The sequence below is a fragment of the Leucoraja erinacea genome, chromosome 19, assembly GCF_028641065.1.
Source record: "Leucoraja erinacea ecotype New England chromosome 19, Leri_hhj_1, whole genome shotgun sequence".
In the NCBI taxonomy this organism is placed as follows: domain Eukaryota; kingdom Metazoa; phylum Chordata; class Chondrichthyes; order Rajiformes; family Rajidae; genus Leucoraja; species Leucoraja erinaceus.
The window spans coordinates 21,652,454-21,668,150 of record NC_073395.1 but is presented as its reverse complement, the minus strand read 5'-3'; the positions used below and the strand labels follow the sequence as shown (position 1 = coordinate 21,668,150).

The window sequence follows — 15,697 nt, the reverse complement described above, 5'->3', positions numbered from 1 at the left end:
GCAGGTACAATGTCTGGACCGCATGCACCTCCTCCCACCTCAACATGTCCTTCCATTCGAAGGTAGACACAAAATGCTGGAGTAACGCAACGGGCCAGAGAGCATCTCTGGAGAAAAGGAATATGTGACATTTGGGGTCGAGACCCTCCTTCAGACTGGGAGTCAGGGTGACTCTCATTCACCATTCATTCCTGACCGGCAAACGACACAGAAGCTTGAAAGCGCGCACCACCCGACTCAGGAGCAGCTACTTCCCCTCAGTTATCAGGCTTCTGAACAGTTAATCCATCGGCTAGGGTATCTAATCCATAGGCTAGGCTCCAAATCCCCAATCCACCTCATTGCAGGCATTGGTACGAGAAGGCAGTAGAATGGGGTTTAGAGGGAAAGATTGATGATTGAATGACTGGATGAACCAAATGGTCTCATTCTACTCCTATGATTTATTAACTTCTGAACGTTGTCTCTGTAACTGTCATGCTACTATGCTGAGAATTAAATTCTGCTCTCTGGTATCTTCCCCCTTTGCTCTACCTGTTGTACTTGAGTTTCACAATTATATTCCTGTATAGTATTACCTGATCTGATTAGAAAGTGCTCAAAACAAACTCTTTACTGTACCTCAGGTCACGTGACAATCAGGAACCTAATCTAACCTAATCATTAGCTTCTCCTTACCTGCAGTTACGTTTTGTACACATATACCACTTCTCCCAATTTGAATGTTGCCCAAATTAGACCATAAGACAATATAGGAGCAGAATTAGGCCCAACGGCCATTCAATCATGGCTGATCTGTTTTTCCCTCTCAATCCCATTCTCCTGCCTTCTCCCCATTAACTTTTAATGAACTTCCTAATCCAGAACCTATCAATCTCCATTTTAAAATTATTTGGCCTCCACGGCTGACTGTGGCCCTTCGGCCCACCTTTTCAAAATGGACACTATCATGTTTTCCCAGTTATACCTTGCAAGATCCTCCAAGATGTCCTCCCTTAGTCCGACCGTGAATCTTACCTAGTCAATAATACATCTCCTCCACCTCTTTTACATCCCTCGCTGGCACATCTAAAAGACATCTACAACCTGCGTCACTGAGCTGCCAGTCCTGCCCTTCTCTCAACCAAATGTCTGTATTGGTTACTATACCGCAGTTCCCTGTATTAATCCAGTCCCTAAACTCATCTGCCTCCCCATTTCACTTCACAAACATTCATAAATCTGAATAGGAAGGAACTGCAGATGCAGGTTTACACCGAAGATAGACACAAAATGTTGGAGTAACTCAGCGGGTCAGGCAGCATCTCTGGAGAAACGGAATAGGTGGCATTTCGGGTCGAAATCCTTCCTCTTCGTCACCTGTTTCTTTTCTGCAGAGATGCGGTCTGAAAGCTGAGTTACTCCCGCATTTTGTGTCTACATTCATTAAACTGACCATGCCTGTTTTTGGTTTAGGTTTTAGTTTTAGAGATACAGTATTGAAACAAGCTATTTGGCCCATCAAGTCCATGCTGGCCATCGATCACTAGTTTTATGTCCCTCACAATAGGGGCAATTTACAGAAGCCAATTAACCTACACACCCACACATCTTTTGCGCCGCAAGGCAGCAACTCTACCGCTGCACCACCATTCTGCCCATCTACTACCCACAATATCATAATCCCTCCAGAACTGTCCTGTCCACAAAAGTCCTGTTTACAGACAGGAACATTTTCCATGAATAGAAATGACAATGATTCCAGGCACAATAATGGTAACAATATCCAGTTACCATCTCAGATGAAACGTCACATTCTTACAAGCCGCAATGGGAAAATGCTATTTTGAACAAGATTTAGACTTTAGACCTTAGAGTTAGACTTTAGAGTTACCGTGGGGAAACAGTAGCCTGTGGGCCCACCTAGTCCACACCAAACAGCGATCACTCCATTAGCTAACACTATCGTACACACTAGGGGCAATTTTACAACTTCCCAAAGCCAGTTAACCTACAAATACCTGTACATCTTTGGAGTGTGGGAGGAAACCGGAGCATCCGGAGAAAACCCACGCAATCACTGGGAGAAGGTACAAGCACCGTACAGACAGTACCCATAGTCAGGATTGAACCTCTAGGGCAGCAAGTTTACCGCTGCACCACTGTGCCACACTCGGTTTGCAGAGTGGATTGTGTAATGAAGAGCTAGGTCAACCAAGTGAAAACATCGCTGGGTCAAGCAGCCTCCATTTCAGCACCCTCAGCGAGGCCTGCTTATAATAATGAGGAACCTTCACATAGTTGTTAGTCTGGGATGTTATTCTTAAACTGGAGCAAGTCTGGGTTCCTCCCTGTTCACCAGATCTCCCTTGCATTTGAGTAAATGTTGGTTTAGAAATAAAGGAATTTACTTCGAGCCACCCTCAAGGTCAGTGACTGGCCAGTTCCTTTGTACCTGACATATTAAAACAGACATTGCAGACACCAAGTCTGCTAGTGATTTTAAAACGTGTTAGTGAGTGAAAGTGTCCAGGAAAAACTTGGAAAGGAATCTGGAATCTGACATCTAGGCTTGTTGCTCAAATTTAAAACCAAGGAATTAAGAGTCTTACAGCGTGGAAATAGGTCCCCTTTTCTTTCGCCCCATTGTCCAAACTAACCATCAAACACCCGCTTACACTCGGCCCATTTAATCATAATCATAATCATATTTCATTAGCCAAATGTGTTTTGCAACATATGAGGAATTTGATTTGTTATACAGTTATACTAATAAAAAGCAATAGAATACACAAAATACATTTTAACATAAACATCCATCACAGTGACTCCTCTGCATCCTCACAGTGATGGAAGGCGAAAAAAAGTTCAATCTCTTCCTTCTTTGTCCTCCAGCAGTTAGTGGCCTCTAACCTTCCGTTGACGGGACGATCTTACTCCCGTAACCGGTGGCAGGCCTTCCTCGACAGGGCGATCGAGCTCGTGCAACGGGGGGGAATCTCAGCTCCCCCGCGCCGGGCGATCTACCCCGGGTCGGGGCTAGTCACACGTCGTGTGGTTTCTGGAGCTTCCCGACGACGGTCTCAACCCGAGACTGCGAGCTCCTTGATGTTAAAGTCTGCGGGCCGTGGTTGGAGCGTCGATCCCAGGTAAGGAATCGACTCCGATCATAAGTCCACGCCCAGCGGTGGGGCTCAAAGTCAGCCCCGAGCAAGGCCTCCAGCTCCATGATGTTAGGCTGCAGAGCGACCGGAGATACGATCCGGAAAACAATCGCATCTCCGGCAAGGTGAGATCGAAAAAAAAGTTTCCCCCATCCCCCTCCCCCAACCCCCACATAAAACAAACCAGAGAACATTCACACAATATTTTATAACAATAAAAATAACAAAAAAAAGACAAAATAGACACTCAGGCCGAAGGCGAGGCTGCCACGAAGGGCCACGCGGTGGGATGCACCCTTTTTTCCCGTAGTAGGAGCTTGAGGGATAACGTTTTCACAAAAAGGGTGGTGAGTGTATGGAACAAGCTGCCGGTGGAGGTAGTTGAGGCAGATACTATCGCAATATTTGGACAGGTACATGGATAGGAGGTTTAACGGGATATGGACCAAATGCAGGCAGGTGGGACTAGTGTAGCTGAGGCATGTTGGGAGGTGTGGGCAAGTTGGGCCGAAGGGCCTGTTTCCACACTGTGTGACTATGCGTCCCTCTCTCCCCCATCCCTCCCCCCCCCCCCCCCCCCCCCCCCCCCCCCCCCCTCTACCCCCCCCCCCCCCCCCCCCCCCCCCCCCCCCCCCCCCCCCCCCCCCCCCCCCCCCGCCCCCCCCCCCCCGCCCCCCCACCCCCCCCCCCACCCCCCCCCCCCACGCCCCACCCCCCCCCACCCCCCCCCCCCCCCCCCCCCCCCCCCCCCCCCCTTGTCCTACTAGTTACACTGTTCATATCCTGGTATCCCATTTTTTATCACCTCTTCCCCAGCCATTATGGGCTCCACCCTTCCTTGGTCATCTGTTGTCACCCAGCTTTGTTCTGGTCCTTTCTTACCTCTAGCTCCCTCCCCTCTACTTTCCGTCTGTAGAAGTGTTCCGACCCCAAACGTCACGCATCCTTTTTCTGTGGAGATGCTGCCTGACCCGCTGAGTTACTTCAGCATATTGTGTCTATCTTCAGAAGGAACCAGCGACTAGCTGCAGGCTACAAACAACCAGACATGTTATCTAACTGCACTGAGCATTCCCAGCTGAAGCACCATCTCCACATCACGTTACCACGGCAAGGCCACCAACATAATTAAGGACCAGTCTCACCCTGGACTTCCTCTTCTCCCCTCTCCCATCAGGCAAGAGGTACAGAAGTTTGAAACTGCACATTCAGAGACAGTTTCTTCCCAGCTGTCACCAATTAGAGTGCGGACCCTGATCTCCATCTACCTCATTGAACTATCTTTGGACTATCTTTAATCGGACTTTGTCTTGCATTGAAAAGTTGGACCGTTTTTTCCTTGCACTGTGGACGGCTTGATTGTAATCATGTATAGTAATTTCTTTGACTGGATTGCAGGCAAACAGAAGCATTTCACTGGACCTCGGCACAGATGACAATAATAAACTCAGCTCAACTCAACTCAACAGGGTGGCACAGTGGCACAACGGTAGAGTTGCTGCCTTACAGCGCCAGAGGTTTGGGTTCAATCGTGATTGCAGGTGCTGTCTGTATGGAGTTTGTACGTTCTTTCTGTGACCACGTGGGTTTTCTCTGGGTGCTCCGGTTTCTACCCACCCTCCAAGCATGCACAGGTTTGTAGGTGAATTGGCTTTGGTAAAAATTGTAAATTATCCCTAGTGTGTAGGATAGTGCGAGTGCACGGGTGATCACCAGTCGGCAGGTATTGGATGGGCCAAAGGGACTCTTTCCATGCTGTGTCTCTAAAGTCTAGTCTACGAATTACAAGTCATCCCTGGGCAATGAATGGGTTCCATTTTTACTGTCAACCATAAGTCAGAGAATGCACAACATTCACCGATCTGGTAACTGTAGTGTTACAAGAAATAGCATTAAAAGCACATAAGACTGATCAGAAAGAACTAACAACTCATCTCAACTGAACTCAATTCAACTAAACTAAACTAAACATATCACTCACTGGTCCTTCATATTATTCTACGCTCTGTTTTTCTGCTCAGTTATTGAAACATGACAAATTACTTGTCCGATCCAAACGCCGACATACTGAGACTCCACCTCATCCTTTAGCAAACTTGTGGCAGGTTCTCTTTTCCTAAGCTCAAAACATCTGTTTAACATCCAGCTGTCATTTCTGGCCCCAGGACACCCAGGGTGTGCAGGAGAAAAAAGATGGAGCTGCTTAAAATGGAGAGAGGAACGTCTGTTTAGACCCGTAGAGTCATGCAGCATGGAAACAGGCCCTTCAGCCCAACTTGCCCATGCCGACTAATATACACTAGTTTCATCTCCCTGCATTTGGCCCATATACCACGAAGCCTGTCTCGTCCATGTACCTGTCTAAATGTTTCTTAAATTGAGGCAATACCTGCCCCAACTACGTCCTCTGGCAGCTCATTCCATGCAAATGCAAAGGAAATATTTCTGGATGCAGTACATCATGGGCTAAAAATATCAGGCCTTGTTTTGTAACGTTATACCAGATAAAGCTGCTAACACTTAGTGTAGAGGTGAAGATAGTCTTCAATTGCGCTTATCCCTTCATCGGAAGTGGGTGGGATACAGTACTATTGGTCAATGGTAATGGTAGGGCTCGTTTCCAAAGGAATAAATATCCCTATGATAATGTGGGAACTGCAATCTGCTTAGGTCATTGGATAGAAGGACACAAAGTGCTGGAGTAACTCAGCGGGTCTAAGTAAATAAAGTTGCAGTAGATAGGGCTGAAAGTTGTATGAGTTCTTGAAGGTGACAATTAAGCTGGTTGCCATTCTATCTACTGCTCCATGCAATATCCATGGATTTCTTAAGTTGAATCTAAGACTTTTTTCCCAATAAAGCGAGAATATACTATAATTTTCAGAAGGCATCTGGTGAATTTATCGTATTAGATCACTAAGATAACAGAAGAATTCTCAGATGATAACCATTTGATTTGGGCTGGTTTTGTCTTTTAAATTCCATTATTTACCGGTAAATATGAACAACATACCAAAGCAGTCAATATCATACCATTAATATATTTCTATACATTACAGAGATAACAAAGCAACATTCCGAAATAATTGCAAGAACCTTGCTTCAAGCCAGCAGGTTTTGCTTTGTTTGATATGAAAAAGATGTCAAAATTAATTGTCCAATTTTGGAATATCTTGGTCATTTTATGATTTGGAGTAGACCTTCTTAAAATGGTGGTGAAAGGGGCAAAGTTTAAAGGAAACATGTGGGGCAAGTTTTTTTTTAAACACAGAGGATGGTGAGTACCTGGAATGCACTGCCAGGAATGGCGGTTGAAGCGGATACATTAGTTTAGCTTTAGTTCAGTTTCTTTATTGTCATGTGTAACGAGGTGCGGTGAAAAGCTTTTGGTTGCGTGCTATCCAGTCAGCGAAAAGACTATGCGTGATTACAAGCAAGCCATCCACAGTGTACAGATACAGGATAAAGGGAATAACGTTTAGTGCAAGAAAAAGTCCAGTAAAGTCCGATTAAAGATAGTCTGCGGGTCTCCAATGAGGTAGATGGTAGCTCAGGACTGCTCTCCAGTAGGTGAGGATGGTTCAGTTGCCTGATAACAGCTGGGAGGAAACTGTCCCTGAATCTGGAGGTGTGAGTTTTCTCACTTCTGTTCCTCTTGCCTGATGGGTGAGGGGAGAAGAGGGAGTAACCGGGGTGAGACCCGTCCTTGATTATGCTGGTGACCTTACCAAATCTGGAGGTATTGAGGGACAGTTTCTTCTCAGTTGTTATCAGGCAGCTGGCATTAGTGGTGGCATCAGGGGGCAATTAATGGCATTTATAACACTTTTTGATAGGCATATGGATATGAAGGGATATACTGTAGGTTAGGTGCCGGTAGATTAACGTTGGTCTTGGCACCGGGGCTGAGGTGGAGCGCGTCTCCAACTACAAATTCCTCGGGGTACACATCTCAGAGGATCTGTCCTGGCCCCTCAATACCACCAAATTGATCAAAAAGGCGCAGCAGCGCCTTTACTTTCTGAGGAGGCTCAAGAAAGCTCACCTGTCCCCCCAGATCCTGTCCAACCTTTACCGCTGTACCATCGAAAGCATCCTGACCACCTGCTTCACGGTATGGTACAGCAGTTGCACCGCAGCTGACAGGAAGGCACTGCAACGGGTGGTGAAAACCGCTCAGCACATCATCGGTGCCCCGCTCCCTGCCATGGATGCCCTCCACCGAAAACGGTGTCTGAGACGGGCCGGGAAAATCATCAAGGACCCCTCTCACCCTAACCATGGACTGTTTGCCCTCCTCCCATCAGGGAGGCGGTACAGGAGCCTCAGGTCTCGCACAAGCAGGCTGAGGAACAGCTTTTTCAACAACACCATTACACTGCTGAACTCGGAGTCCCGACGCTAGCCATCCTTAGACTCTCCCACTTGTATACAGTTATCTGCCTATGTATCAGTTTTAATTCATCCACAATCCACACATTGTTAACCAGTATTTATTTTAAACTTTTATTGTATGCCAACTTTGTATTTTTATTTTTACTTCTACTATCTTGCACTATGACTATGACCAGACGCTAAACTGCATTTTGTTGTACCTATACTTGTATTTGTGCAATGACAATAAAATTGAATTGAATTGAATTGAATTGAATTGAATGCTTGGCATATATGCTGTGGGCTGAAGGGCCTGTTCTTGTACTGTACTGTTCTATGTCTATGTCTATATGTACTGTTTAATTATAAATAACTTGCATTGGGCCTGAAATTCATCAGCACCAGTGAACATTATTAAACCCCATGAGCCCATTTACAACAATCTATAAAACTCTTATATCTTAACTCCATCGCCCTGCTTCAGTTCTGTAACCCATGTCATCAAAAAATATTCCATTATTCTAACATTTAATGGCACTACAATTATTCAGTCCCCACCATTAGCATCCTGGTGATCGCCATTGGCCTTTGACTCAAGTACATCTTGTGGTTCCACGTTTGCGGTGGCTCAGTGTAGGGTAGAACTCGTGTATGGGTGATTGTTGGTTGGTGTGGATTGGAAACATCCTCTCCACATTAACACTATTTCACTATTCGGTGAAGTTTCAATGAGGTGACCCCTCATCCTTCTAAACTCCAGCGAATACAGGCCCAGTGCCGTCAAACGCTCGTCATATGTTAACACTATTTCACTATTCGGTGAAGTTTCAATGAGGTGACCCCTCATCCTTCTAAACTCCAGCGAATACAGGCCCAGTGCCGTCAAACGCTCGTCATATGTTAACCGAATCATTCCTAAGATCATTCGCATAAACCTCCTCTGGACCTTCTCCAACACCAGCACATCCCTCCTCAGAATGTTGTTGATGACTACATCACACTTCCACAAATCAAAAGTCACACTGACACAATTTAATTAGGAGCCTTGCTAAATGGGTGTAAGAATATCATGCTCTACTCTGGTGTGGTGACGTTTTAGGTTTGTACCAATGTGTAGGAGTTTGTTTAGGTACCAGCCCTAAATACAGTTGAACAAGATTATCTCCTAACATCATCGGGCAACTGAACCATTCTACCAACAACTCGAGAGCATTCCTGAGCTACTATCTACCTCATTGGAGACCCTCGCTCTTCCTTTGATCGGGCTTTACTGAACTTTATCTTGCGCTAAACGTTATACCCTTTATTATGTATCTGCGCACTGTGAACGGCACGATTGTAATCATCTATTGTCTTTCCACAAACCTGTTAGCACACAACAAAGGCTTACCACTATATCTCGGTACATGTGACAATAAACTAAACTCAAACCCACTGCTTGAATGTAGACTGGACTGGACAGTGCTGAACCAAAGTGAAACTCTCATGTTGTACGAGCTAGGTACTTTCCCGCTAGTTAAACATGCCAAAATGTTGGAGTGTTCATTGTGTAAGAAATAGGTAATAAAATCGAGGATGAAAAGCCAAAAGACAAGGTAAACGCATTAACATATAACCTTGACACTCATTTTAACTCCTTCTGTGTCATTGCCTCTCTCTTCATTCATAACCTCCTCCTGCAAGAAGGTTTAGTTTAGTTTGGTTTATCATGGTCACATGTACCGAGGTACAGTGAAAAGCTTTTAGTCCTGTGCTATCCACTCAACGATAAGGTTGTACATGAATACATTCAAGCCATCCAAAGTGCACAGACGAAGGATAAAGGGTACAACATTTTCATGCAAGTTTTGGCATTGACGTTTGACAAAGTCCAATTAAAGATAGATCAAAGGTCTCCAATGAGTTAGGTGGGAGGTCAGAACCACTCTTTAGTTGGTGAGAGGACAGTCCAGTTGCCCGATAACACCTGGGACGAAACTGTCTGAATCTGGAGGCTTCTGTACCTCTTTCGTAATGGGAGAGGGGAGAAGAGGGAGCGACTGGGGTGAGACTGGCCCTGGATTATGCTGGTTCTCCAATTCATTACTCATCCGCTGACATCTCTCATTTTCTCAACATTAATGCCCACCAATGGCAGCCTTGGCCTGGCTGCCTGCACTCCTGCTACGAATCCACTTCAACCTCTCTCAGTTCCATGAGATTTTCCAACTAATATCCCGTTTGCTCCATCCTAATATCACACTTTGAGGCTCAGTGTCACAGCCATCCAAAAAACATACCTGCAAAGTCCCTTTGGATGCTTTAAGGGTTTAGATGGCTGTGGGCCAAATACAGGCTAATGGAACTAGCAATATGCCAACTTGGCATGAGCAAGGTTAGGATGAAGAGGCTGCTTCCATGTTATATTCTGTGCTGTACCATGTTATAACTCTATGTCTTCCAAAGAGTGAAGAGGAAAGATTCCAGATTCCAAGATAAGGCTTGACTTTCGAACGGGTGGTGAAGATGCCATTTGGTTCCAAGAGGAAGACAGAGGACGACTCATTGCAGAATGTTGGCAACGTTGTGAATGCAAGAGATGTTCTCTTTGGAGATGTCCCCGTCTTCCATCAGGCAATAGGTACAGAACGCACACCTTCAGATTCAGGGACAGTTTCTTCCCAGCTCTCATCAGCCAACTGAACTTTCCGATCACCAACTTGAGAGCAGTCCGGACCTATCATCTACCTCATTGGAGACCTGTGGACTATCAGACTATAGAGAGATATGCCAACTTATTCACATCTTTACTTTAGTTTAGTTTAGTGTCACACGTACCGAGATACAGCGAAAAACCTTTTGTTGCGTGCTAACCACTCAGCGGAAAGACTATACATGATTACAATCGAGCTGTCCACAGCAGACAGATACTGTTTCAGTTTAGTTTATTGCCACGTGTACTGAGGTACTGTGAAAAGCTTTTGTTGCGTGCAAATCAGTCAACGGAAAGACAATACAGATACGTGATAACGGAAATAACGTTTAGTGCAAAATAAAGTCCTGTAAAGCCCAATTAAAGATAGTCTGAGCGTCTCCAATGAGGTAGATGGTAGTTCAGAACCACTCTCTAGTTGCTGATAGGACGGTTCAGTTGTCTAATAACAGCTGGCAATAAACTGTCCCTGAATCTGGAGGTGTGCGTTTTCACACTTGCCTCAACTATGTCCTCAGGTAGTTCGTTCCATACACCCACCACCCTTTGTGTAAAAATGTATCGCTTGCCTGATGGGAGAGGAGGGAAAAGGGAGTGACCGGGCCGAGACTGGTCCTAGTTATGCTTCAACTGTAAATAAGGGGAAAAAAATAGTTCCCCATTGGCTGTGTGGTCGACCGAGGGAGGACACTGATTTAGCAAAAGAACAAGAGGCAACACGGAAGAAAGAGTTCATGCAGCAACTTGCTCCAACTTTGAAAGCACCACTTGGAATGGTCAGCGGTTTTGCAAAATGCAATAAATTATTCCCGATGTGAACAAGTGCCTGATTAGATCAGGCTTTGAGTGTGCTAGCAGAGACGGACAGTCATAGAGTGTGAAAACAGGCCCTTTGGCCCAACTTGCCCATGCCGTCCAACATGTCCCATCTACACTAGTCCCACCTGCCTGCGTTTGGCCCATATCCCTCCAAACCTCTCCTATAAATGTTTTGCAAACTTTTTATAGTACCTGCCTCAACTACGTCCTCAGGCAGCTCATTCCATACACCCACCACCCATTTGTGTAAAAAAGCTACTCCTCAGGTTCCTATTAAATCTCTCCCCCCTCATCTTAAATCTATGTCCTCTGGTTCTCGATTCCTCTGCTCTGAGTAAAAGACCATGCACTCATTCACCCTATCTATTCCACATGGGTCAAACTGCCTTCTGTATTGTCATTCACCACCTTTGACATTGCATAAAAAAAACTCACCTGGTCTTTTTCAAGGGACATTTTATACCTACCAATATTGATGTATGTTTAATGTAGCAGTAAAAAGAAAGGCAATTGCAACAGTGGTATTGGACAGTGCATTGGACTTGACCATGGATGGGGTCATAGAGTTGTACTACACAGAAACAGGCCCTTTGGCCCAACTTGCCAATGATGACCAAGTTGCCCCATCTACACTAGTCCCACCTGCCTGCGTTTTGGCCCACATCCCTCTAAGCCTTTCCTATCCTTGTACCTGTCTAAATGTGTATTACATGTTATTGTGGTACCTGCAATGTTGTTTAGTACCTGCCTCAGTTCATGCCTCAGTTTGTTGCTTCTCAACTCTGGGGCATGTCTCTGACCTACTTATCAGTTACCAATGTCAATTCACCAATCATTAAATTGACACAGAACAGAAAGAGGCCACTCAGCCCTTTAGCCCTTCCATCCCAGGCCAAAGCTATCCGTTCCCAGGTGGAGTAACATCCCAAGCCCACACTGAGTGCCCTGTTGTAATTCGGGGTTGTTGAACTTCCACTGGCATCTTCCCAGTGTGGGTGACGTATGGACTAAAACACCGCATCAAAGGAAGTGTGAAGGATATTCATTAAGAGCAGAATTAGAGGGGATTAGATAGGGTAGATGCACTGAGTCTTTTACCCAGAGTCGGGGAATCAAGAACCAGAGGACATTGGTTTAAGGTGAGGGGGGAAAGATTTAACAGGAACCGAGGGACAACTTTTTCACACCGAAGGTGGTGGGTGTCTGCAAAGAGCTGCCAAAGGAGGCAGTTAAGGCAGGTACTATCGCAATGTTTAAGAAGCATTTAGGCAGGTGCATAGATAGGACAGGTTTACAGGGATATGGGCCAAATGCAGGCAGATGGGGCCAGTGCAGATAGGGCATCTCGGTTGATGTGGGGAAGTTGGGCTGAATGGCCTGTTTTCATGCTGTATGCCTAACACGAGAATTTATAAATCTTTATATCGGGCACAAGTGTGGCACAGTGGTGTAGCTGGCATAGCCGCTGGCATAATCGCTGCCTCGTGGTGCCAGAAATCTGAGTTCAGTCTCGACCTCAGGCACTGCCTGTGTGGAGTTTGCAGGTTCTTCCTGGGAATGTGCAGGTTTCCTCCCACATCCTAAAGGCAATCGAACATTGGTAAATTGCCGCTGGTGTTGGTGAGTGGTAGAATCTGGGGGGGAGTTGATGACAGTACAGGGAGATTAAAAAGCTTGGTTAGTGTGGGATTAATATAAATGGATGGCTGATGGTCAGCACAAACTCTGTGGGCCGAAAGGCCTCTCTCCATGCTGAATCTCTCTATGACGCTATACATCAAATGCTCTTCACCAATCCTGCTGGGAATCTGCTCACCAATTTCCTTACACAAGGAAACTAAAACGACTGCAATTACTTTTTGCATTAATCTATCCCCCTCTCCCTCCCTCCCTTCCCACAAGTGGCCCCCCTGCGGCCCTGGGTGGAGCCGTTACATCACACACATCTGGGCTGCCACGTTATCAGGTTTTTTTTATGGTCTTGACTTTATGAATGGAATGTAAACTAGAAAAACACTTACGCTTCAATCGCCACTTCCCCCAGCCCACCCCACGCACAGCCCCCTGCATCAAGAGCTAAGTCAAGAGTTTTATTGTTATAAAGAGGAATAATTAAATTCCTACTCGCAGCAGCTCCACACATATATACATAGAGTACTCTGTAAACAATGTAATAAACACAAAAAGTTCAGTATATATATATATAGATATATATATATATATATTTATACGTGTACACACAGATATATACACACACACACATACATGTAAACACATATACACACACACATATCAATACATCTATACATATACACACACAAAACAAACAGACATTCGAGAGATATAATGCAAACAAACCGCCAACAAGGATGACAGTCGCTTTAAAAAGTATGCCCCCTTTTTTTTTAAGGCAAAGCAAATAAAACCTAACTAATCCCATATGATCGCAGGACCGCCAGTGTGGGACTGGTAAGTTTGTCCGGTGGTATTCACATGTTCATTCAATGACCCCAGTCCTAACACAAGCTGATCAGTTGTTCAGTTTTACTGAAACCATTCAACCCTCCCGGGCACTGCAGCGTACACTTACTAAATACAAGGTCACTTTTCATTTATGCCAGTATGCACCGTTACAGTTTTTCAGAGACGGACTCGACAACTTGTCCAGAATTAACGCCATTCAAACCAGATCAAACATCGCAAGGCACCGCTCGTCCCTCACGTTAAACACACGCCATTTAGAAATCACCCGTGTGCAGAAGAACTTCAACCAGCAAACTATTTTGCAATAAGACAATACAATTGTTACTTTCTTTTGTGGAGGACGTGAAGCCTCGCCGTAGAAAATCTGCCGGAGTTAACGAATTGCAAACATATCATTCAACATCAGAACCAATTCTTTTCTTTTTTTCTCCCACACAAAACAAAAAACAAATAAAATCAATCACAATGAAACGTAGCTTTGACTGTATCAACTCTGGACGCGAGCCATACCTCAAAGTTGCTCGGATGGGTCCCAGTCTATTCTAAGATGTTGAGATGGTGAATCTTCCGGGCTTGTACACAGCACACAGGTGTGCAGGAGGAGGGAGCGAGGTCGCTGTCTTGGTGAGAGAGAGAGAGCGAGAGAGAGAGACACACACAGAGGAAAAGGAGGAGGGGAGAAAGAAAGAGGGGTCGCCTGCTTTGTGCGCCTCAACAAGTCTTCCAGACTTGGGTGCAATGACTGAAGCGAATTCCACACACGCAGACACAGACACAAACACACACACACACCGGTAACTTCAGATCATATGGTAATCATATATCATTGGTGGGAGCCAAGAACACTTTTATCAGTCTTTGTTAGTATCCTCCCTCTGTTTGGCTTGTGTGTTCCCGGGTTAGTGAAGGGAATTGGCGGCTTGTTTGAACACACCCACAACCTCTCAACCTGTAATTTATCAAAGATGTCGTCGTTAATGTTTTAGAAAAGGGAACCGCAATAACTTTTTTTTCCATGATTGCAAAAATATTGTTTAGGGGAATAATTGGCTGATTATAAATAATTTGGTGGATTGTTCCTTTAAGGGTGCCTAGAAAATGGAGAAGTTGCCTGCCAGAATCTCCCAAAAAAATCTGCGCTCTTTATAAAAATAAATCTCTTCTTCTCTTTGGGAAACCTGCCATTAAGTTGACACAAAAAAACCCAGCCATTTTTAGAATTATAATGAACCAGCCCAGTGGGATTTCAGAGTAGACCAAAATAAGCCTCATTCAGTGTCCTTTCTCGAAGCTGAATGGACAAAGCTGTATAAATTCCCTCATAAAATCAAATAAATGGCAAATGTTCATTCAACACATCATTATGGCCCTTTGTAACAGCCCCACAGAGTTACTTTGTGATTAACATGCACAATTTACAATTTTACCCAAAGACATTTAACCTACAAACCTGCACGTCTTTGGAGTGTGAGAGGAAACAGGAGCTCCCGGAGAAAACCCACGCGGTCACAGGAAGAACGTACAAACTCCGTACAGACAGCACCCGTAGTCAGGATCAAACCTGGAACTCTGGTGCTGTAAGGTCACAGCTCTACCGCTGCACTACTGTGCTGAAAGATAGAGTCATAGAGTCTTATAGCAGGGTAACAGGCTCTTCGGTCCATGCCCCATCTGCACCAGATGGGTCTTATGAAGGACCCCGACATGACCTGAAATGTCGCCTGTCTATCCCCTCCATAGATGCTGCTTGACCCTCTTAGTTCCTCCAGCAATTTGTGTTTTACTCAAGATTTCAGCATCTGCAGTTCCATCTAATCTAGTCCCCAAATGGCATTTGACCCATATCCCTCAAGCTTCCTATCCATATACCCCTCCAAATGTCTTTTAAATATTACACATGCCTCAACAACTTCCCCTGGCAGCTTATTCGATATACACATCACCCTCTGTGACAACTTTGCCTATTTAAGAATGTATTTCCCAAGGTTCCTATTTACCCTCGCCCCTCTCATCTTAAACCTCTGTCCTCTGGATCTTGATTCCCTACCACTGGGGAAAAATATTCTGTGCATTCACCCTATTTATTCCCCTCCAGAATTTATAATATCCCGCAGCCTCTTGCCCTAATATTGTGTGGATGTAGTAACATTGCCCCAGCCTGCCCAACCTCTCCCGATTGCAGAGG

At 45.2% G+C, this 15,697-nt stretch overlaps 1 protein-coding gene across 1 annotated transcript in view; it reads right to left on the bottom strand.

The window, feature by feature from the left end:
- The window catches only part of dcn (decorin), a 38,350-nt gene extending 23,951 nt beyond the window's left edge, over positions 1–14,399 (bottom strand). The window contains exon 1 of the mRNA XM_055650608.1: positions 14,023–14,399. The gene's annotated coding sequence lies outside the window, so the exon portion shown is untranslated. The remainder of the gene's footprint in view (positions 1–14,022) is intronic.
- Between the last annotated feature and the right edge of the window lie 1,298 nt (positions 14,400–15,697).